The sequence below is a fragment of the Choloepus didactylus genome, chromosome 9 (assembly GCF_015220235.1).
Source record: "Choloepus didactylus isolate mChoDid1 chromosome 9, mChoDid1.pri, whole genome shotgun sequence".
NCBI classification, from domain to species: domain Eukaryota; kingdom Metazoa; phylum Chordata; class Mammalia; order Pilosa; family Megalonychidae; genus Choloepus; species Choloepus didactylus.
The window spans coordinates 114,279,528-114,302,726 of record NC_051315.1 but is presented as its reverse complement, the minus strand read 5'-3'; the positions used below and the strand labels follow the sequence as shown (position 1 = coordinate 114,302,726).

The 23,199-nt window shown below is 40.8% G+C and overlaps 1 pseudogene; it reads left to right on the top strand.

Moving 5' to 3' along the window:
- LOC119543836 overlaps nt 1-19,430 on the top strand; it is a 71,522-nt pseudogene extending 52,092 nt beyond the window's left edge.
- Nucleotides 19,431-23,199: the final 3,769 nt, after the last annotated feature.

Sequence of the window (23,199 nt, the reverse complement as noted above, 5' to 3'; positions counted from 1 at the left end):
CTTAATATGCTAAAATTCTAGCTCAATAGATAAATGTTTTAAGGATTATGAAAGCAAGATTCCAAAATACTTTTAACTGCTTTGATTAGAAGTAGATACTACAGGGTACAATTGTGGATGAGACTGCCTAAGAAAATGGAACTGGTGAATTCCTCGCCAACCCAGAAAGTTGTGTATTTATGGAACTTGGTGTTGTTTTCATTGTACCCTTGTAGTTTATGTAATTGATTATGCATAATATAATCATGGAGATTTGTTACCACCACAGCCACCTGAATATTTTTACATCGCTTTAAATGACAGAATCAAACCATCTTCTAAGAATAATTCTTATCACTGATTAAAACACCTCCCAAAGTAGAATGTAGTTTATGGAGCCAATCACTACACTAAAGAGGAAGAGTTGACTTCTCCTGATAATAATATAGATGTAATAATGTAGACATTATTACATTCTGATATGTATGGTATGGTAGAATATGGTAGCTTGGAGTATCTTGAAGATTTGTTCTCTATTCTGATGGAATATGAGAGGTTTCTGGGGTCATTTCATTTGAGGACAGTTATTCATTCCAGACAATGCTACTGTCATTCTTAAGTGCTAGTCAATTAGCCAAACACAATGATTCTTACTTTTTACATTAGTTGGGATTCTCTGTTGAAAAGCAGTCCAGGTTGAAAATCCATCCAACCATCCAACAAAAATTGGATTGACCTCTGGGTTCAAGGCATGTCAGACTTGGGGCAATAGTGAGAAATGGTTCTACTTTCCCGAATACCCATAATCAAGCAGAAGAGCTTGGCCAAACCCCAAGCTCACAACGGGGCCTTGAAACAAGAGACCCACAATGTGGAAACCAGAAAAATAGCACATATGCATATTACTCAAAAATAAGAAAAACATGTAAAATATTTACTCATCTTATGCTGAGAGAAAACTTCTCATATAACAAAGGGGGCACTGGATAAAGCCCCAGAAAACTCTGCAAAGTTTTTGTTAGAATGCTTGATGAGAGACACCATCAATATGCTCCCTGAAATGGAAAACCATGCTGCATGCCTCACATTTTACAGAGGCAGGTACAGGAAAATTGAACTTGCCCTACATGGTACTGCTGTAACTAATATTCTACAAGGACTTTAGTCTTCTTTCAGCTTTGATAATTGGCAATTGGCTATTGGGGAGTCATGTGGTTGATAAAATGGCCAAAAAGACAGTATTGATTTTTCATGTTTGGTTCCTGTTATTTCAGCTATCAAAACAGGACAATGTAATCTATTTCATGGTTGTCAGCTATGACTGTGGCTAAAATGTATTTCATTGGGAAATATTAAACGCAGTTTAAGTGTTGAGCTCAGTTGATCTTGTCTATTAATGGAAGCTAGGAGTAGGTGATCTTAGCCTGAATCAAAGTGTAACAACATTTTGATTCTTAAATATCTTCCAGTCTCCACTGGGAATGGCAAGTGAGTGACCCTTATCTTTTCTTAGTCATTTATTATTTTTTCCAGGCTCCATGACTTTTAATAGCAGAACTCTTTGCAAAGAGAATTTGAACTTTAAGTAGCACCATAGGTTTTCTTTTGTTTATATACCCAATATGATTTCTTCCATCATAATGTTACAGAGTATGCTTTCTATAATTGACTTTGGGGAGAAAGGACACTTTGGTTACACCAAATAACATGAATCCCCCAGCAACATGACACCCAACCGGTACGGAATTCTACCTAGAAAACTGCGCTTTTTAACTTGCTATCTTCTAACCACTTCCCAAAAGGTCTTTGAAATGTTGAATCTTTCACTTAACCAAAAGTTCATCTTAGCCAATGGTCTAGTTATAATAAATAGCTGAAAGAATTCACCACCTGAAAATAATTTTAACAGGATGCAAACTGAGCACTGTTTTTCTTTACCTAGAGGGAAGCAAAGAAGTGTGAGTCATGCCACCGTCCTGTTTTTCCCCCTGCTTTGGGGAGTTAATGTTTTACAGAAGTTCTGGGGATGGATTGATTTGCCTAGGTGTTGGTTTTGCTTTGATGTGCAATAGACAGATGCAGTCGACATTGGAGAAGACAAGGCAGCCTCGTCCGTCTCCTAGGGAGCCTCGGAACTCATTTCACAACTCATTCATTAGAAAACCAAGCCCGTCTCAGAGAAGCCAGCAACAGTATTCCAGAGCCCTCTGAGGCAGAGGAAAGCAACCCTGTATCCCTGGAGGCAGATAAAACTCAACCTCTGAACCTCAAAGAAGGCTTTTGTGCTTGGAGGGAGCAAATTTATGACAGTTGGTGAACCAAAGAAACCGTGGGCATTTGAAGGAACAAGGTTAACTGAACATTGTCTTTTTGTTGGTGGGGATAGATTTGTTCTTTTTGTTCCTCTCCTTTTGAAGTGTTTCTAAAGGGAAGAAAGTCTCCAGCTCGACCACATTTTTAGAATAATATACAGCATATTCTAAAAAGCACTTTGGAAAACTCATGCCCACTAGTAGAGTTCCAGGACTGCACTTGAGAGCCGAACTCGACTAGTTCAGCAGTAGATGGTCTTAGCCCAGCCTTGGTCAGTAGTTGAAGATCCATGCTGATCCTTTGAAAGCTTGCGAAGTATTCTGTAGTGAAGGTCACAGCTTGATGTTAGCTCACTTAAGGCCTCTGCAGGGGGATAGCAAGTCGGCTTTATTCTTCCTGCTCAGTCAAGAAGATGGACAGAGATCTCCGGTGACCTGAACCCTACGATGATTAACCAGAATCATATTAACAACAGCAGGTCCATAAAAATACATTAATAGAGACAAAACTCCCTCGGCGATGCTAGGGAGGGTGAACAACTTCTGAAATCTGCTGTCATTCAAGGAATAATCTGGTAAAGAATGGTTATGTCCCTTATGGGTAGAGTCAATTGATAAAACTTTAAAGCATTTAAAAAGCAAGAGTAGCATAAGAAAAAGTGAAACTGAAGTTCACTATGACTTCATTTGCTAAGTCTGCTGTAACAAATACTACAAACTGGGTGGCTTAATACAACAGAAATTTATTGTCTCACTTCCGGAAGCTAGAAGTCCAAATCAGCATGTTTGCCAGGCCACGCTTCCTCTGAAGTCTGTAGGGTCCTGATGGAGGCTTGCCAGCAATCCACTGCATTTTATGGTATTACTCAACCTTTGCTTCTATCAAATGACTGTCTTCCTCTGTCTGTCTATGTTCAAATTTCCTCTCCTTATAAGGACGCCAGTCATACTGGTTTAGGGCCCACTCTAACAGTTTAGCCTTGCCTTAACAAATAACATCTTCAAAGATCCTATTTCCAATTAAGGTGACATTCAGGAGACCAGGGGTCAGGACTTGAACATATCATTTTGGGGAACACAACTCCATCCTTGGGCACCTGGATTTCTGACATCCGGTCTTGCTTAGTGTTGATAACTATGGGTCCCTTAACCCTAATCTTGCCCACTTTGAACCTTGATGTTATCTATGCTCCTACCTCTCCTAAAAGCTCCCCAGCATTGAAAAGCTGTTCATAGCCCAGCTCCCCCAATGACTCACATTCTCCTGCCACCCGTGTTGAGTCTGTTACAATAAACAGGATGACATTTTATAATTACAAGAAAAAAAAAAATCACTTTACTCTGGCCTCTTTTCCCTTAATGTAGGAGTAATGAAAAGAGTCTCACAAATACAGGAATGGCAGTGTGTGAAATATGTGAACCAAATAAATACCCAGTTTTATTTCTGAAATCCAGTGGAGTCAAGCCTGTGGCCAGAAACCAGACTCAGATGTAGTTAAAATCAGCAGGTGTCTGCATGGGGTAATATGAATAGTGCCAGGATTTCAAGTCCACAAAACATTTCCCCCACCTGTACAGTGGTACTTGAATTCACTCCTGGCAACTCCTTGTTCTGAGTTGACCAATGCCCCTGAGAGTTCTGATTCCTTGAGGCAGTTGATTTCAGATTGGGCTGATGCAGTGTCAAGAAATTCAGGATGCCATGTTTTTGGCCAAAGGAAGAGAATTGAATGCTCACAAATTTGGACCATCAAGGGTAATGTGAAAATTAGAGTCCCCCAAAGAGACCCATATTTCATAGTCTAAGCCATCCCATCCAGAGAATGTCCAACATTAAGCTAGGAGCTAGACAGAAAGGTTAAGAGCCAAGGACTCTCAGAAAACAATGGCTACAGCATCAAAGACAGAAGCATCTGGATGGGAAGTTGCTCTGCCAGATGCTGGGCTTCTTCTGCCTTTATGGTGAAATGTTCCAGACCTACCTGCTCTTATGGACAACATGATTTAGGGCAAAGAACATGTGGCCTGGAGACTGCACAATGTGAATATTTTCTGCTCTTTTTGAGCATTTATTCTATGACATTTTATTTACAGCCTCTGTAATATTCACAACCATCTTCCATGGATTGAAAGATTTTCCTTCCATGCCAAGGATTATTATCTTTCTTATATGGGTATAGAAATTGAGCCTCAGAGAGGTTAAGTAACTCATTGAAAAATCACATAGCTATTTGTATCATATGCTTGTTAACAATCAGTGTAACTTTAAATTGTAAAATGGGAATTTTATAATTTGAGGTTGCTGTGAATACCAAGTGAAATAAGGCATGTCAAAGCATTGTAAAGACAAGAAAGCTTGGTACACTTGTTCATCTTTACTTTCAAGTCTGGCATGCTTGCATTTGAACTGGAATCCCATCCTGCATGAGAGGGATTTGCTCTGTGTTTGGGGCGGGATGGGAATCTCCCAGTAGCGTCTGGCTAACTGGGGAATGAATAAAATACCTGAGAAACTTAGACTTGCCCTGTTCAATATGTAGCCACCAGTCATAGGTAGCTATTGAGACCTTAAAATGGGACTAATTCAAATTGAGACATGCTGAAGTGCAAAATACATGCTGAATTGTGAAGACTTAGCTGAAAAAAGAATGAACACTTTCTCAACAATAATTTTTATGTTGATTACATGTTGGATTTATTTTGTTAAACAAAACCTTTAAAAAATGTTTTTGCCTTTTAATTTTTACAATTTTTAATGTGGGAATGAGAAATGTTAATTTATCTATGTGGCTTGAGTTTGAGGTGCACATTATACTTCTATCGGACAGAAGTGGCCCAGAAGTTTGGTGACTTGATTTCCCTATTTTTAAGAATATCTTCTTATAATTTATGGACAGGGGCTCTGATGATCTTTGGATTAAGCCACTCATATTTCTTATAAAAATACTATTATGTTCCTGTTGTCTATGCACGTTGAGTAAAAGTCTATTACCTTTATAAGTGTCAACTCTAAGTTTAATCATCCTGGGTAGTAAAGGGAAGTCTTGATGGGGAGAAGAAAAGAAGCTGAGGGGCCCAGATGAGGCTGACTAACATGACAGATGGCAGAGAGGGGAGATTAAAGAACTTTGGAGGGTTAGGAGTAAGAAGCACCCAAGACAGGAGTAGGAGGGGGCTCAGAGAGGAGATGGTACAGTCCGGGATTAATCCTGAAACTTCCTCTGAGAGTCTCCCTCTCTCCATTGACCTTGAAGTTTTGTTTGTTGTCCTTTAGGTAACTTTTATTTGTTATATGGATATGTGGATTTTTTTACATATACATACATAGACAGATACATGGCCACTTGCATATATTAAGTGAGGAGTAAAAGGCAACTGTTTTATTATTATTACTATTCAAGAGAGTGAGGAGGAACTGAATATTTTTGAGGGTCTTTTATATGCCAGGAACCTGGATATGTAGTTTACAGAATACAACATTCTTTGAACATTACCACTGAGGCTCAGAGAGCTCCAATCCTTAGCCCAGGCTGGGACAGTTGGTTGGTAGGTTGGAGGAGTTGGGATTTTCTCTCAGATCTGTTGATTTCCACAATCATGCTCTCCATGGGTGAAGAAATGAACGTGGAGTTTCAGAACATGAGATCCAGGGTCAGAATATCTGTTTAGCTGAGGAAATTGTATAATTTCCCTGCCATTCAGTTTCCTTATCTGTAAAATGGGGATAATAATATAGCAACCTCAGAGTGTTGGTATGAGTGTTAAAATGAGAGAATACTGCCTGTCAGGTGCTTATGTGTTGCTTGATCCATAGCAAGCACACAATAAATGGGAGCTATTATTATTAATGCACCACATAATTGCACATTTCAAATAATTTCTCAGTTTGACAATGAATGAGTCCTATCTGAATCACCTGCTGGCCTCTACCCCAGGGCTCTGAATCACAGTTTTGCTTGATGAGCTTCCAATATGTTCGTCTGGTGCTTGCACACAGCAGTTGTCTTCGCCTACAGCTTGTGCTCCTTCGGTATAGGAAAGGTCCAGCCTTAATCTTTAGTAAATCTCAGTTGAAAATGCTGTGGTCTTGGAATTTTTTACAAACCTCCTCCACTCTCTCACGAACTGCTCTAATGAAGAGAAAAATGGTAATTGAAACGAGACTAATTAGATTGTCAATTACCTGCCTCCTCGCATAGGTAATTGAAATCCCCCTAATTATGGTGTCTGTGTGTCTAGGTGCTTTGTACTGAGGAATTATTAATGGAAAGCAGCTTTAGATGAAGTAACAGGAAATCTTGAAAAATGATTTAGGGAAAATTTGTTTTAAAGCATCCATTCTTTCAAAGCAGAGATGTTATATATCCAATCCAGCAATGAAGTCATCAAGAAAGAAAGAAAATCACTTGGTGTTTTGCCTCAACTGTAGAGTTCAGGTTTAAAGGCAGTGAGATAATAACAGATCTTGACCTTCACCTTGGTTTTTATTTACTATTTATCTCTGTTTTTGCAAATCTCCCTTTGAGTCCATGGGTTCTTTTTGCTTGGAAGGGATAGGTTTATATCTGCAGGACCTTAGAGGATCTCAAGATAAATATAGAAAGAGGGATTTGCAGATGAGGCACAAAAAAATACACAAAATTAAATATATACATCAAGCAAATGACTTCCTCTGAGTGCCCACTAGGAAGAGCCTTTATTGAAGTGCCTTCAAGGGCGAGTAGGGAAGGCAAGTTTTGATTCCAGAAAAAAAAAAAGATATAATGATGAAGTCCTTATTAGAGTTCTCACTGCTAGGAAGTTCCTTTATAACTTTAAGGAAAACGTGTTCTTCGAAATATAGCCTCTTCCATGCCCATTCCAATTTTGCAGGGGAAGAGTTTCCTGAGAGAGTTATATGATCACATTGGTGATCATATTATATTTTGTCAATACAATTAAAAAAAAGTTCCAACACTGCAACATCTAATATCAGTCCTGTAATACACTTAACTTGAAGTTAGGTGGAAAAGATCTTCTGATTTCTGTCTGAGATGTGGAGAAAAAGCAATGCAGAAAGATGAAGGGACTTGACTAGCGTGACCCAGCTGATTAAATAGAGCTGGATGTGAGTCTGGGTCTCCTGCCCTCTTAGTCTATGTGGTACAAAGCAGCAGGGGCCTGGTTCAGTGGCACTTATCATTCTCCTTATTATTTTAAATTAGTAAAACCAATCTAAAATGTGCCTATTTCTTTTTCTGTCTATGCAGAGACTACAAATGAGACAGATTGTCATTTCGTGAATTTGAGTAATTTCTTTTGAGTTACGTCAATTTTAGGGATGTTTGAACTTCTTGGAAGTTCAATATTATCCTGACTTTTTGGGGTCATGAAAGAGCTTCCATGGGCCTCCAAGGGGGAAGCAACCACTAAGGAAAGGTGTGAGTAGAATGTAGATTTAGAGCTAGCCCCAGAACCCAGACTGTTGGGAGGGAACTACTGGTGATTTGCCCCGAGTGTGACTGAGGCTGGCAGCCTGGTTGCTGTCCCCACCAAACCAGCCCCACTAGCACTGTGTTCATGCTTCGGGGTTCACAGTGTTTGCAGACTTTCAGAGGTCTGTGGGAGTCCAAGGGTCGGAGCAGTTCTACAGTCTCTGTGGGTTCTGGAAAGTGGTAGATGGTGTCATTCCAGCAGTAGGCAGGAGGCATTGGATTCATGTTCAGTAGCAACATCATGTGACAGCAGCAGCTGAAAAATGCCCCTCCCTTCAAGTGCAATGGGAGATATGGTAAAAGTCATGTTAGTGAGTGTGATCAGTCTATTTTTTTTGAATGAAATGGAATATAATAGAAAATATCAAGGTGCAAATTTTCATAAAATGAAAATTTCTTACTGTGAGTTGTCTTAAAATGAAAAATTTGAGAATTACTGACTTGTAGATTTATGGGACATTTAGAGATAGAACTGGCCCCTTTAGATTGAGTAAGTAACTTTGTGATTCTTGGTTATCTAAGTAGTGAGGAGACCTATAGATAGATTCTAGGCTTATGGGGGTGGGAGGTTGGGGGTAGAGGTTGAGCAATTAAATTTGGGGGAGAAAATTTTAGGAATTCCTAAAATTGCTTGCTAGTTTACATGACCACATTCTAAAGCATAACAGGGCATCTCAGGCTTCTCCAATCTTCTTTATGATGGGCTCAGTCAATGAGGTGGGAAAATTTACTTAATAATTTCCTCCATCTGTTCACTCTCTCTGAATGACAAAGGCCCAATTAAGCACATTTTTAATAAAGTCAGAACAAAATGAACCAAGAATTTAACAAAAAATTCGTAATCAGTGGGTGAGTGTGGGTTGGGGAGAAGGAAGTGGAGGGACAATGATGTGCAAAAAGTGTTTTCAGGATTCCTAGAACTGGCTTCAGAGTTTACCTAAAAAGAACAATTCAAATTTCACAGAGAGGTCAATCCAAGAACAGAACACATATTTTTGGATATTAATATTTATCTTCTTTTTGCTGATTTAGGTGTAGGACAGGAAGGGGTTCTGTTGGCACCAACTGCCCTTAGCAAAATCATTTTATGACGGAATTTGATAAAGGAGCCTTTTTCTTCCCTTCTGAACTCCCAATACTTTCTAGTACAAACATTAGCTCTCAACCCAAGTTTACCCTTACTGCAAACACAATTCCTCTCAGGCACATGTGTTGCATTTACCCTAGATCTTTACTCTATTCATCCATCCAATCAGTGATACGCCATTTATTAAACTCCTGATGTGTGCTGGAGACACAGAGAAGAGGCAACCATGAGTTTTTCCCTTCAGAAACTTACTGTCTTCTTATGTATTGCCAGCATCAATACACTGCTCGAAGTCCTATTGGCTGACCCAACAACCATTCCCAATGTCCTCTCTCTCCATCTTCCACTGTGGAGTATTCATTTTTTCTGCTTCCCATGTAGTCAGGAGTGACCACGTGACCCTCTTCTGACCAGTGAGCTACAAGAAGCTTGATGAGGATGGTGGTGGTGGTGATGGTGGAGAGTGCATCTTGGAAAGCTTTGCATTTCCTAAAAACAGGCACGAAAGAGGCTGGCATTTCCCTTTCTCACTTTCTGTCTTGAGCAAGTTGGCATAGCTAGTGGTAGAGCAGTCATCCTGAGATCACAAAGTGATAAACGTGAAGAAAAAGTCAGGAGAATTACAAAGATGCAGATGGTCTGAGCTAATGCTATTACCAACCACCTCCAGACTTCCCGTTTAAAGCCCTGTAAGCCAGGGAAGCTTGAGGGGCTGCATAAAAGGGTCTACTTGGTTGTGGTGAACACTTCAACTGGTTTCCATCTCCATCTGTTCCAGCTCCACCATTATTCACCCAATACTTTAGTAGGTTACCAGGCTATCATCACTTCTATTGGCTCTCAGGAGAACTTGGGTCTCCCACACGCTTTTTGTCCAATTTCTTCCTCCTCCTTTGTAAGTATCTAAAAAGACCTTCACCAGGAAAGATGAGGGGAAGACAAATCAAAATGTACAATAGCACAGAGATGTAACTTTAAATAAGATAGTATGTGATAACTTCCTGGGCCACAGCAGGTGCTCCATCAATGTTGATTTCCTTTCCCCTTTTTCCACTGGAGCAGAAGCTGCTCATCTTAGACAGCCAAAAATCAGTCACAGGGTCATGTGAATGGAACTGGCTCTGGGGCAAAATTCCATTGATTTTTATTAATTTGGTCCAAAGAAAACCGTTCAAAAACATCCTTTCCAATTAATGGGCCTCCTGCAGATTCCTTCAGATGGAATGGTGGAAAGAGCCCAAGACCATGAGTTAGGAAAACTGTGTCTTAGTTCTGGATCAGCTGTTAATTCACCTGGTAAACTAGAGCAGGTCACATCAATTTCACAGGCACCAAAGGGGCCCATTTTGTGTCAGTCCCTGCCGTAGGCTGAGAAACAGAGATGAACAAACAGATATGGTATTGACCTTAGAAAAACTTCAGTGTAGTTAAGGAAAAGACAATTACTTCAGTTCATTATTGTATATGCCTTGATGGAGACATACATAATGGTCAATAGGAGCACAGGGAAGGGCTCTTAGCCTTGGAGTTGGAGAGAAGGAAGAGTGTGCTTGGAGCAGAAATAGCATAAGCAAAAACCTTTTATTCCCTGTATAAATTGAAAGTTTGGATTAGCGGCTTGCAAAGGTTTCTTGCAACTTCAACATATTATTCTGTATTTACTTGCCTTATCTCTTGGGAAAACACACCGATATTTTCCAGAGAACTCTCAACCACAAGTAGAAAGAAAGAGCAGAAACAAAGAATCTAGAGGCTAACCAATAATTTACGCACCTCTTCTCTTGGATCTGACTTTAGTGTAGCCAAGTGACATTTGCATAATTTCATTCTCTTCCAAGAATAAAATTTAATCAAATACTTAAAATATTATAATGGTTTTGTAGTAGCCATTGCTATATTCCAGGGAAAAAAAGTTGGAACATGAAAGGCCTATAACTTTTAAAATGAAAAAAAAAAAAAAAGCTGTTCTAAATTGGGATCAATGTGGACACTGGAAATGACAGTATAAAAACTTCATTCTGCTCCTGGCTAAGGAAGAGTCCATGCCCCCTAAATTGTTATTAGTGGGCCAGGAAGAAGACTGGAGTATAATATCCATAAGAATAATGTCTTGTTCCATGTCATACCCTTGGTATCTAGTACCCTGCTTCATGCATTATCAGGTACATGGTAAATATCATCTAAATGAATAAATGATTGAGATGTTCTGCTTCTATTATCAAAGGCTTGGAAAACCAGGACCTATTATAGATCCAGATGGAAATGACAGCTGAAAACCTAAATTTTGTCTTCCAATATAAGGCAATTGGGGTGAGCTTTTCAACCTATGGATTCCCAAAACTTACCAAAATTCTCTTGTTGAGTAAGAAGCATGAAGCAGAATTCTTCAACTTACAATCCATCGAAGTCTTCCCCCACATGCCTTGGACCTGTGGGTCAGTGAATTCAGGCTCAGTGCAGCCAGACACAGATCAGCCTTGGTCAATGTTCAAAAGCATAAATCTAAAGATACATCACCCTGTCAAAGCCAGTTGCTGACAGAAAGCCCATAATATATTTCTTATCAAATACAAGTTGGATTTTAAGTTTAAGTGTTCAAATGCCACCTTGTTGATTGACTGACCTCTGGTTTAGGCAGGTATTTTTATGCATGAACTTTAGGTGAACCTGGAGAGACAAAAGAGTGATGTGCTACTGGGTAAGGGTTAAGAAAGTGACCTTGCTTGGGTCATTGTAGAATTCCCCAGAGACATTGGTGAAGTCTCTGCCCCACATTGTCTAATGAAAGTGCAATAAAAGAGAGAATTAGTCCTGGTGTAGTGTCAGCACAGCTATAAATTCTTATGCAATATTAAAATAATAGGATGTTATTAATTCAGCCATTCTGGTTGCTCCTGAAATGGTATTAAAGTAATAGCATTGATTCATATTTTCAACTGCTAATACAGTATTTTCTAGAACTATTAACTGCTTTAAACCAGTGTGCCATAATACATTTGGAAGAGGTGGTGAAATATTTCAACTGATTCCAACAATTAACTTAATTTAGGGCTACCCTGCACAATTTAGAATTAGGAATTATGCTTTGAAACAACTTAGAGAAAAAATTAAAATGAGACAATGACTATTTTTAAACTTCATCACTCAGTCTTGCAGGTGAAAGTTGGGTCACTTTTTTTTCAAGAAAAGGAAATTTAGTACACATGTAAAATGTTAATCTTCTATATATTGTACACCTTTGAATCAAAGAGACATAAAACAGTGTATAAATATTTATTGAATTCATACTTTGAGCAGAGCATTGTTTTAAGTAATTTCACTTATTTTGGCTCATTAAGCCGTGATCTAGATGGAATTCAAGCAGTTTATCTTCTCTCAGTCCAGACCTGCACTCTTCAAGAAGAACCAGCTCTAAACAGAGTTCTAAGAACAGGAAGGTGTGGTGGAGTTTGGAAGATGGATAAATTTCCCAAACTGGATGTTCTGAAGCATAAAATATGTGGGTGTTGGGGGTATATGTGTTAAATGACAGTAGTTTAAGCTGTTAAATATAAAAACAATATGAGGACAAGCAACATGCATTGGCGTGTGGATAATTAAAAGACAGTAAATAGAAAAACATTTAAATGCAGTTAAAGCTGGTGAACAGGAAATCCCTGGATTCTGCACAACCCAGAGGTACAATGTTTAGGTGCTGCTAGAGAGTGGTTTGGGCTATAGCAGGATTGAAAACAAACTGGAATAAGAAAGGAAAAAATAGAGGAAATTGGTGTAGCAAAAGTTTCTGCTAGTGTGTCTCAAAAAAGATGTCCAGACCAAGAGACCTTAAAGACCCTTTCCTCAAACTTCACTCACTCTGTGGCCCACTCTCTGGTCACCAGGGGACCAGATGAAGTCAGGCTGATGGGTTTTTGTATGTTTTTCTGAGAAGCCAGAAGGTCACCATCAGATGAGTGTGTATTGGGCTCTTTCAGGTTGCAAGGAGCAAAGACTCTTATTGATCTCAGTAATAGGTGCTTTCTCTAAGCATATTTAGAGGCTAATGTAGCTTAAGCTGTAGGGCACCTTCCTTGTATGGAAGGGCCCTAGAAAAATACTCACAAGATTTTATTGATTGTGCTGAAGTAAGGTATTTTAACTGCAGTGTAGAAAACCTCTGTCTTTTTCACTCCCGCTTCCCCTAATTTATACCTCCCTCTGTATTGGGTAGAATTGGAGTAGATGCAGGCATTTTGGGGATCCAACTAAGGGGAAATTGGGAAGGAGGTACATTTGGTTTGGGATAAGTGGGATGTAACACTACACCTTTGGTCAGTGTCAAGTTATTGCTGGCTGTAATGGATTCCAGAAATGCTCCCATGATCCCCTGTGGTGACTTATCTGAGGTTGTGATGTAGGACATCAGAGACAAACTGGTTAATGCCTGTCCCCATTTCAAAGGATATTATTTAAAGCAAGTCTCTGCACAAAGAATCCTGAAATGTGTTAAAGTGTTAGAGCTCACATATAAATGAAACTTGATTATAGGTTTTCCCAAATTTGACAATTCAAGCAATTTACCTGACATTACCAATATTGAGTTGTGAAGCTGAAATAAACACTTCTATCAATTTTTAAAAATTCTGATCAACCATGCTAAAGGAAAGACTTAATTATCTTTCTATACTTTCTATAGAAATACTCTTAGAAAATCATTGCCACATGTAAAGGCAATCAAAGAGAATCTGGCAAAAATGTAGGAAACATAGAGGTATGTCAGACAACTATGTTTCTAGATTTTCCAATGTCTGTGGTGTTTATGGTGATTTATTTCTTCACTTTAGATAAAAATTCACTTCAAATCCATTTTTATAGTCACAATTTGGTATCCTTTTTCTTAAAGGGAGCTCTCATGATTATAAGCTCAGGCCCCACAAAACTTGGATCTTCCACTTCAATCTCAAGTACAAAAAGATGGCTGGATTTTATAAGAAATCAGGAAACAAGATCAGCGGCAAAATTTGCAAGGACCAGTGCAAATTGCAAATGCAGGTGTCCATTTTCTAAACTTGCAAAGAATTTCAAAATGGCAGCAACAGAGCCTATGGGATCTTCTGAGCACAGGGCCAGGGAGCACGTCCATGAAGCTGACCCTGACAGGAAGGTTGTTCACAGTTACACTGTATCTCTGGCTTGTCCCCACTTCAGCAACCAGCATCCAAAGAGTTCAACTCCCAAGCTCAGCCATTGTGGTGAGAGCTTTTACTGCTCCATGACCCTATCTTCAAATGGACTCAGCTGTGCTCTCTCCCTAGCCCCATGTGCATTTAAACTTGTGTTTCCTACTGTTTCTCACATTTAAATTCTCTGAGAGAGTGAGGAATTGTTTGGGTTCATTAATGGTTATCCAGCATGAAGCACCCCTGTTGGGTAGAATCCTCACATGCAGCTCTTTCAAGGGCCATTAGGCAGTTTATAGATGTCTGCTCTGAGTCAAGCGACAATCTGTGATTCAATCAACATGCGGCAACAGTTGTAATGCCACATAGGGAAAAACATGATAACTTATCTGCTTCTCAGGTGGGCAGGGTGTCTGGAAGACACTGGACTTGTCCTATCCAGTCCAGAATGCATAAGGTCCAATGCTATGCACTAGAAAAATATTTAAGTGTATTATATATTGCAGCACAAAAGTCAACCTTCAAAAGCTGGTTGTGTACTCAAAAAATATTGTGTTCTCAAATTGGGGTTGATTTGAACATTGGAAAAGCAGAATGTGAGACCCACTCTCTCTGAGTCTCACCCTGCTTCCTTATCAGATTTCAGCTCTCTGTAAAGGCATTTTCAAGTGGGCTGTAATTGCCTGCTGGTATACACTTTGTACCCTCATAAATCTTCACTAGCACAGAAAAGTAAATTGTGTTGTGCTTGGGAATTCTTTGGAAATGTATTGCTGTTGAATAGTGAGAGAGATGAAAGGTAAGGGGAGGGGCTGCCTGCTCAAGGTGAAAGCCATGAGTCCAAGCACAAACATTTGAAGAGATAGCAGTGAAGGCAGAACCCAGCGAAGGAGTCACGGAGTGGCTCTCTTTCTATGCACAGCAGCAGCACACAGCTGGGACTGCAGTGGAAAGCATGTCTTCAGAGGCCCCAGAGGCAATTAACTAGTGTCTGTCCAGAAGCTGCTCAAGTTTGTCTTAAGTGAGAGAGTAGAAAGACATCAGTCTATGCATCTATTTCTTCTCAGACTGGCCAAGCGTCAGAATTGCCTGCATGCATTTTTACATATACGGAGCTAAAAAAATGATAATAATTTCAAGCAGGGCAATATAGTGTGGTGGTATGAGCCTAGGTCTGGGGTCAGACAGTTGCTTTCAAATCCCAGCTTTTTGACTTACTATCTGTGTGACCGTTCTCTGTTCCTTCGTTTACTCATGTATAAAATGTAGACAATAATCTTACCTTTTCAACATAAGGTCTTGTGAGATTAAATGAGAAGGTGTGTCAGCACAGTACACAGAACTTGAGGAGTACAAAATAAATCTTGATTGTTATTTGGCATATTCATATCATAAGTAAAAGGCAATTGGGGATGGAGATGTTCACACTTAGGTTTATGCACACGTATACCTAGAAGCACAAGAAAATTACACTAAGGCTTCAGGCACCATTGGAAAGGAGTACTTGATTATAAAGTTGCTTTTCAAATCAACTCTTGAAAGATGAGCAGAGCACACAGAAACGTGTTAAAAATTAAAGGAGAATCCAAATGAAAGATCTTTAAAAGGAGGCATAGTTATATATAGTAGAACTTGAGATTTCATGAATAATGGAAAGGTAAATCTAATTTATTTGGGGGACAATATCCAGAAGCTGAAGAGGCCAACTCTTATATTCACAAGCATAGGGAGAAAAACTGACCAGGGGTAAAAATGACTGTATTTTGCATGTGAAAACTACAGTAATCAGTGAGCTAAGAGGCAGACAGTAGAGAATAGAAGCGAGGTAGAATCTCTTCTCTCCTGGTTCATGACAGCTTTCTGAATTGTCAGTTCCTGCAGGGCATGCACCATGTCTGTTTCACTCCCCTGAGCTCTATCCTAGCCCATCACCATGTGCAGATTAGCATTTAATAAGTGTTTATGAAGATGACTGATGATGTGGCTAGTGCATTCGGGTAATTTAGAGAAGACTGTATTGGTAGTAGTAGATTTTATTTTCCTTCCTGTGGGAACCCCATCTCTGCTTAACTTCTTTTGTTTATTGTAAGCTCCCTTGGGCAGGAAACTTGTTTGTCTGTATGTCTATTAAGAGGCATCGAGCAAATTGCAACAAACTCCACAATGATAAGAGTGAGTAAAAATTTCATGAGATGCTAGCAAATGATTCATTAAAAGAAAGATCCAGGATATTACCACCAACTGCTACATTAACTAGTCATGTCATAACACCATCAAAATGCTAATTAGGTTGACTGGCATGATTTGTTACATAAAAAAAATAAACCCAAGTTTCTTGTAGTTGAATTTGGATAGTTTTTCCTCCCTTAATATTTGCTTCAGGATTTATTGGGTACCACTTCATTCTTTCTCTTTGGAGATAAACAAAGCTTTCATTCATTCCTCTAGTCACCATGCACATGGACCCTAGAACACTCTAAACCTTCAGACAGGGGTCCAAGTATATAGAATAGTTAATTGAAATGTCACTAAAAGAGGATAACGCATGATCAGGCAGGTGTCAGAGAAAAGAGACTGCTCATGTTGTCATCTCTTGGGATCCAGCCATGGGTGGCTGGTTGTTTGCAGGTGAGGTGGGAAGGTCTGAGACCTAGAGTTTGAGCCACCCATTGGCATAGACATCCATAGAGCTGGCAGGGGAATAAGAAGTTCAGGCTTACACAGAGGAGGTTCTGTCCGGCAGACCCAAGCCTGGGACCTTGGGGCAGAGTTACGGAAGTCTTTAGAAACAATCAGTGGGGGACAAAATTTCCAGATGAACAATGGGGGTATACTAAAAAGTAAGTGTTGCTCAGCATGGGGGAATCTGGGATGAGCGACGTGCCAAAATTCAAAAGAAGTGGCTCAGTTTCAGTGAAGACTATCATTTTGTAATATGACCTCTGGGCTAAGATTTGGGGGCCAGGCTCCAGTTCCTAGAGAGGGTATAACAAAAACAAGGGACAAGCCCAGCCTTGGAAGAGGCAGATGCATTGATGATTTTACCCATATGATCACTTAGAAGAAGTCAAGGCAGAAGTCTGGCTATGGGGACACTGGGGCCCAAGGTAGACTGAAGATGGAAGAGAATATGAGGGACCACTTATCAAATCACTGCCCAAATGAGTACAAGATGACATAATGAACCCTAAAACATTTCTACCAAAAGGGCTAAAGCAATGGGGAGCAGGACTGAGCCTGCCATCAGACAAGGCTGTCCCAGCTGGGAAGAGGAAGAGACAGAGCCTGACAGGCAGCATGGCCCTAGTACCTGGCAGCCAAATCTTCTGTCTTGATTCCTGTCTCCAAATCTCCAGACCCATAGAATTGGCCGTTATTCCTGAAAGCAGAGACAGCAGCACATAATGGCAAGAGCACATGTTCTGGAATTGGACTGCTTGGCTTTGTCTCCTAGCTAGGCTAGGGATGCCAGATTTAGCAAATATAAATACAGGACATTCAGTTAAATTTGAATTTCAGATAATGAATAATTTTTTTTAGCATAAATATGTCCAATGCAATATTTAGGAAGTACTTCTACCAATTTTTTTCTTTTTTTGGCTGTTCATTAAATTCAAATTTAACTGGGTGACCTGAATTTTTTTTGGCAATCCAGTCCTAACTCATCTACTTTCTAACTATAGGAACATGAGAAAATTATTTAATACCTCTGTTTCCGCATCTGTAGAATTGGAATGATACAGTTCATAGGGTTGTTTTGAAGTGCATATGAAATAATATGTACAAACTGCTCAGAATAATGTCTGGCACAGAGTAAGCACTCAAAAAGGATAGCTTATTATATTATTGTTAATTATTGTTATTATTACCACCATGACTACTGCTATTACTCTGAGAGTCAGCCAGAATTACTGATGATCACTAGGATCTTTCTGTTTTTATGAAGTCACTAGGGCAAGATCTCAGCAAAATTTTGAAATCTTGTACTCATTGGTTTTCCATTTTCTAAAGTTCTTAGGTCTTAACAATAAAGTAACAGGTAAAATAAACCCAAAAGAATTTAAAAAAGGAGGCAAAGAGCCTTTTTTCCTCCCCCTCCCTTCTCCCTTCTCCCTCTCCCCTCTCCCTCCCTCTCTCTTCCCCCTCCCTTTCCCTCTCCCTCTTCTTTCTCTCAGCTCCCTAACATTAAAGAGAAAACGCTGATATCAGTGACTTCTAGGCCTGGGATTCCAACTTTTGGCTGTAACAAGAACAGTAAGAAGCCATATGTGTCATTGGCTCAGCAGACGGCCCCACCCAGTCCAAGCAAAAGTACCCCTAGCAGCCGCAGTGGAAACAATGGAAACAACTAGCTGAGCAAAACCAAGCTGTACATCCAGGGGTTGCAGCCAGACACTACTGACCAGGACCTTGTCAAGCTGCGTCAGCCATATGGCAAGATTGTCTCCACTAAGGTCATACTGGACAAGACAACCAACAAATGCAAGGGCTATGGCTTTGTGGACTTTGACAGTCCTTCAGCAGCACAGAAAGCTGTAATGGCACTGAAAGCCAGCAGTGTACAGGCACAGATAGCAAAGCAACAGGAGCAGGACCCCAAAAATTTATACATCTCAAACCTCCCACTATCAATGGATGAACAAGAACTGGAGGGATGCTGAAGACCTTTGGCCAGGTTATCTCCACCTGAATCCTTCAAGACATCAGTGGGACCAGCAGAGGGGTTGGCTTTGCAAGGATGGAGTCCACAGAGCAGTGTGAAGCCATCATCACCCACTTTAATGGAAAATATATTAAGATACCCCCTGGAGTACCAGCCCCGTCTGATCCCTTGCTTTGCAAATTTGCTGATGGTGGGCCAAAGACATGACAGAATCTAGGAAAATTTGTACAAAATGGACGGGTCTGGCCAAGGAATGTAGACATGGGTGGTATGGCCTTGACCTATGACCCCACCACACCTCTTCAGAACGGGTTTTATCCAGACTCTTATAGCATCACCCCCAACAGGATGCTTGCTCAGTCTGCACTGTCCCCGTATCTTCCATCTCCTGTATCTTCATATCAGAGAGTGACTCAGACATCTCCTCTACAAGTACCTAACCCGGTTTGAATGCACCACCAGTCATACCTCATGCAGCCTTCAGGATCAGTTCTGACACCAGGGGTGGATCACCTTATTTCTCTCCAGCCATCCTCCATGATGGGACCCCTCACCCAGCAACTGGGCCACCTCTCCCTCAGTAGCATGGGCACGTATATGCCACCAGCTGCAACTAGGCAAGGAGCTTACATTTCCCAGTACACCCCTGTGCCTTCTTCCAGTGTTTCAGTTGAGGAGAGCAGTGGCCGCCAGAATCAAGTGATGGTGGACACTTCCTCAGACCATGGGGTCTAGTCTTTCCAGTTCAACAAGTAACAGTGGCAAAGTCTACCGACTTTGCCTATCTACAGTTTTTGATTTTGTCAATTTCTGTTTTGAATGAAATTTCATAAGGAATTTTTTGGGGACTGGGCAAGGAACAAGGTAGAACATTAAACAGGCAATGTGGAATTGGCTTTTCCTCCCTCTGCCCTGCTGCATCCTGGAGAAAAGACTAGACTTTGGCTTCAGGAAGTTGAGATGTGACGTAGACTCATTAAACAGACAAAACCACAGTCTTTGGAAGCCACCTTTGAGTCAAATTTGGATGAAGATTAGGTCTTCCTTGGCAAGTTCCGGAAGGATGAACTTAATGACTTCTAACTCTTCCCACTGCTGGGGCCAACACCATCTGAGGAAGTGTCTTTCCCAGCTACAGGAAATACCTGCTTTCCTGCCTCCTGGAGGATTTTCTTTTCTGCCTGGGTCCCCTGGCCAGTCTCTTCCCATTGCACATTGCTGTGCGCAGAGCCTTCTAAGCTGTGACCTTGCTGAATCCTCTTAGGTTCCTTCCCCACTGTGAAAGGACAGTGGCATCACTTAGACACTAGTGGTTCTCAGCTGGGGGCAATTTTGTCCCCCAGAGACATTTAGCAATATCTGGAGATGGTTTTGATTGTCATACCTCAGGGAGTGCTACTGGCATCTAGTGGGTAGACACCAGGGATGCTCCTAAACATCCTACGGTGCACAGGATGGCCCCCTCCACGTGCAACAAAGAATTATCTGTTCCAAAAGATGTCAGTAGTGCTGAGGTTGAGAAACCTTGGTATAGACAGTGTTGTCTCTGCCTCCATAGGACTGTAAGACTTGGTAGATTCCCCACCCCCACCCTGGACACACAGTGCCTTTTGACACTCATGCAACTAGTTGGGAGAGACAGAACTGGGGTCCTTGAATTCTCCCCAGGCTTTGACTTTTGACTCCTCTGCATATAGCAAGAGCTGACCTTTAAAGGCTTTTGGCCGTATGTGTACCTGCCCCAGGCTGCTCTGTGCCTGTGCTGTGCAGGGGTGGGAAAGGACAAAGCTCTGCGTAACTGTCCAGAGTGACCTGCCCTGTCCTGGTGTGTGAGTTCCTTTCCCAGGGAGCCAGGGCATCAGAAATAATTTTCCTTCTTGTGGAAGGACAACAGAGAGCTAGGATAGAAAAGGGCAATAAATCCCATCTGATTATTTGCAAGTCCCTTTAAAAAAAGCCTGTATATTGCTCTTAACTTGGTCTCCTTCTGCAAGACCTGACTATGCACATAGAGACAGATGGGTAGAAAGCCTTTGCTTTCTAGGAGATATGATCCCACACCTGTCTTCCCCAAGTAACTTCCTTACCCACTGAAAGAGGAATTCTGCTGGCCTCCACTTTGAGGTCAGGTGCCTTTCCATCAGACAATCAGGATAGAAAGCCAAATGCTGGCAAATGGAGCAACAGGTGTTCATTAGGTCAGCTGCATGGAGAGGAAGGAGATGGTAGAGGGAAAAGTAGCTGTAGTATCAGTCATTGGTTTTAGAACTTGGGCCTAGCTTTCCCTCCCCTACCGCCCACACCAAAATCGAGAGTCCCAGTGCTTGCTACCCCTAAACTGTCCCTTTGTACATTCTGGGGGCAAGGGATTGGGAGACAGTGGGTAGGATATAAAGTAAATGACAAATTTGCCACCACTAAGTTTCTTATGGGTTCTTCTAACCTCAGGATGGGCTTATCCAATGGAAAACAGCCCCAAGCACAGTAAGCTTCCAGAAGGGTTTGGCTGGGCAGGTAGCTCTTACTCCTGAGTCCCCGTTCCTCAGTCTTTAGTTGCTGATAGGAGGTTTAGTGCCATGGGGGCCTTTCACATATAGAAACTGCTGTTGTTACTGCTGCCCCCTCCTCTGCCACCTGTCTACTTTTTCTGTATTTAAAAAATGTTTAAATGGCCAAGAAAAAAAAAAAAAAAAAAAAAGGAGGCAAAGAGGATCATATCAAAAGATTCTGGCTGAGGACATAGCTATGGGAGGTGAGCACAAAGTTGAGTTCTGAGCTTGCTAACAGTGCCAGAGAAAAAATGAGATAAGTTGGATGGTGGGTAAAATGCACGTTTGTGTCCCCAACTTCTCCTCTTCACCACTGTCTCTTCCTGATGCCCATTTTATTTTTGCCTTGCAAAACTTACTCCTGGGATCAATTTAAGGTTGTGAGTTAACTTCTTCCAAGAGTATTTTCGCTTAAGCTCATTGTAGAACGAAAGAGCTAACTTTGGGTTAGAAAGGACTTCTGATGTTATGCTTTATGGAGTAGAGGAAGTTCTGCTTGATTTTGTGTTTGCTGGGGTAGGTCTCCAGCCAGAGTAGTGGTCCTTGAACTTGGCCGTACATTAGAAATGACAAAGGAGTTTTATATATCCTGATACCCAGACTGTAACCAGGACCAGTTTCTTTGGAATCTTTGGGGTGGGACCCAGGCACAACTCTTTTTTAAAACTCCCCAGGTTATTCATCTTGGGCATTCAAGTTTGAGAACTACTGGGCTAGAGGTAGATACCCCTGCAAATTATTTATATGGCAAGATTTAGAAGATGATCATACAATCCAGGAAATAACAACATTAATAGCTGATTTTCTAAATTTTCACTATATGCTTGCCACAAACATAAATTTCTAACCTTTACAACATTGCACAGCAGATATTTTTTCCACAATTTACAAATGGGGAAACAGAAAATTTTAAATAACACAGTAAATAAATGAGCCCCTAATCAAATTAGATGTTTGACTCCCAAGTCAGGGCCCTTTCCAATAGACCATATTATGGAGAAAGGTGGAATCTGTTCTATTTGAGGCTTATCTTCATCAGTTCCTGGTTGTTCTACTCTATATCTGGGCCTGGTTGCCATGTCCCAGCTGGTCGTCCAGGCCTGTGTCTTGGGAGCTTGTTCAGAGAGAGTTCTGTGGTTGGCCTTGGGTCTAACATCCTCAATTCCCCATGGGACCTTCTGTTCCTCCCACTACAGACCAACCAGCCAGATGAAATCTGGGTCTTGTTGGACAAACCTGTCTGAGGACAGATTTGCAAATGGTTTTCCAGGGTTCTTTGGCTATAATTAAATAGGGCTTTGCCTGACAGGTTTAGCTAGCCAAGTGAGACTTGCCTGAACTTGTGTCAATGACAAAGCCTGAATGAAAAGTAGAAACAAAATCATGGGCCCCACAGACCTTTTCAGTTCTCCTCAGCAGGCACTAGTTAGCTATTTGACCAGGAAAGCCCTCTTTGCTATAACAGAACGCAACCCCATTGTATTTTATTATTAGCCCATGCATGGAAGGAACTGCCAGCTGGATCCGCTTTTCAAGTTTGTATGTATGTACGTGTGCATGCATTCATGTCTTCATTCACTCACTGTTCATTTATTCATTCATTTACTTATTCATTACTTCAATCACACGGCCAATATTTATGAGTGCTTCCTGTGTGGCAGGCACTGTGCTAGGAACTGGATATTCATTAGTGAGTGTCATCATGGAACTTGTAGTAAGGGGTGGTGGGAGGTAGTAAACAAATAAAATATAATGTTTTACCCATATAATTGCCCATTTTGACAGAGGATATTAAGGAAAAAGAAAATGGGTGTTATGAGCAAGGAGAGATAAAGTTTTTGACGGATAGAAGGTTGAGAGGTGGAGCTACCTCTGGAATGTCTTCTCTGAGAAAGTTATATTTGAGCTATGATATAATTTTCTACTTCACAATGTTTTTTGCATCATTTGTCATAGAATATTTTCCTAAATTCTTT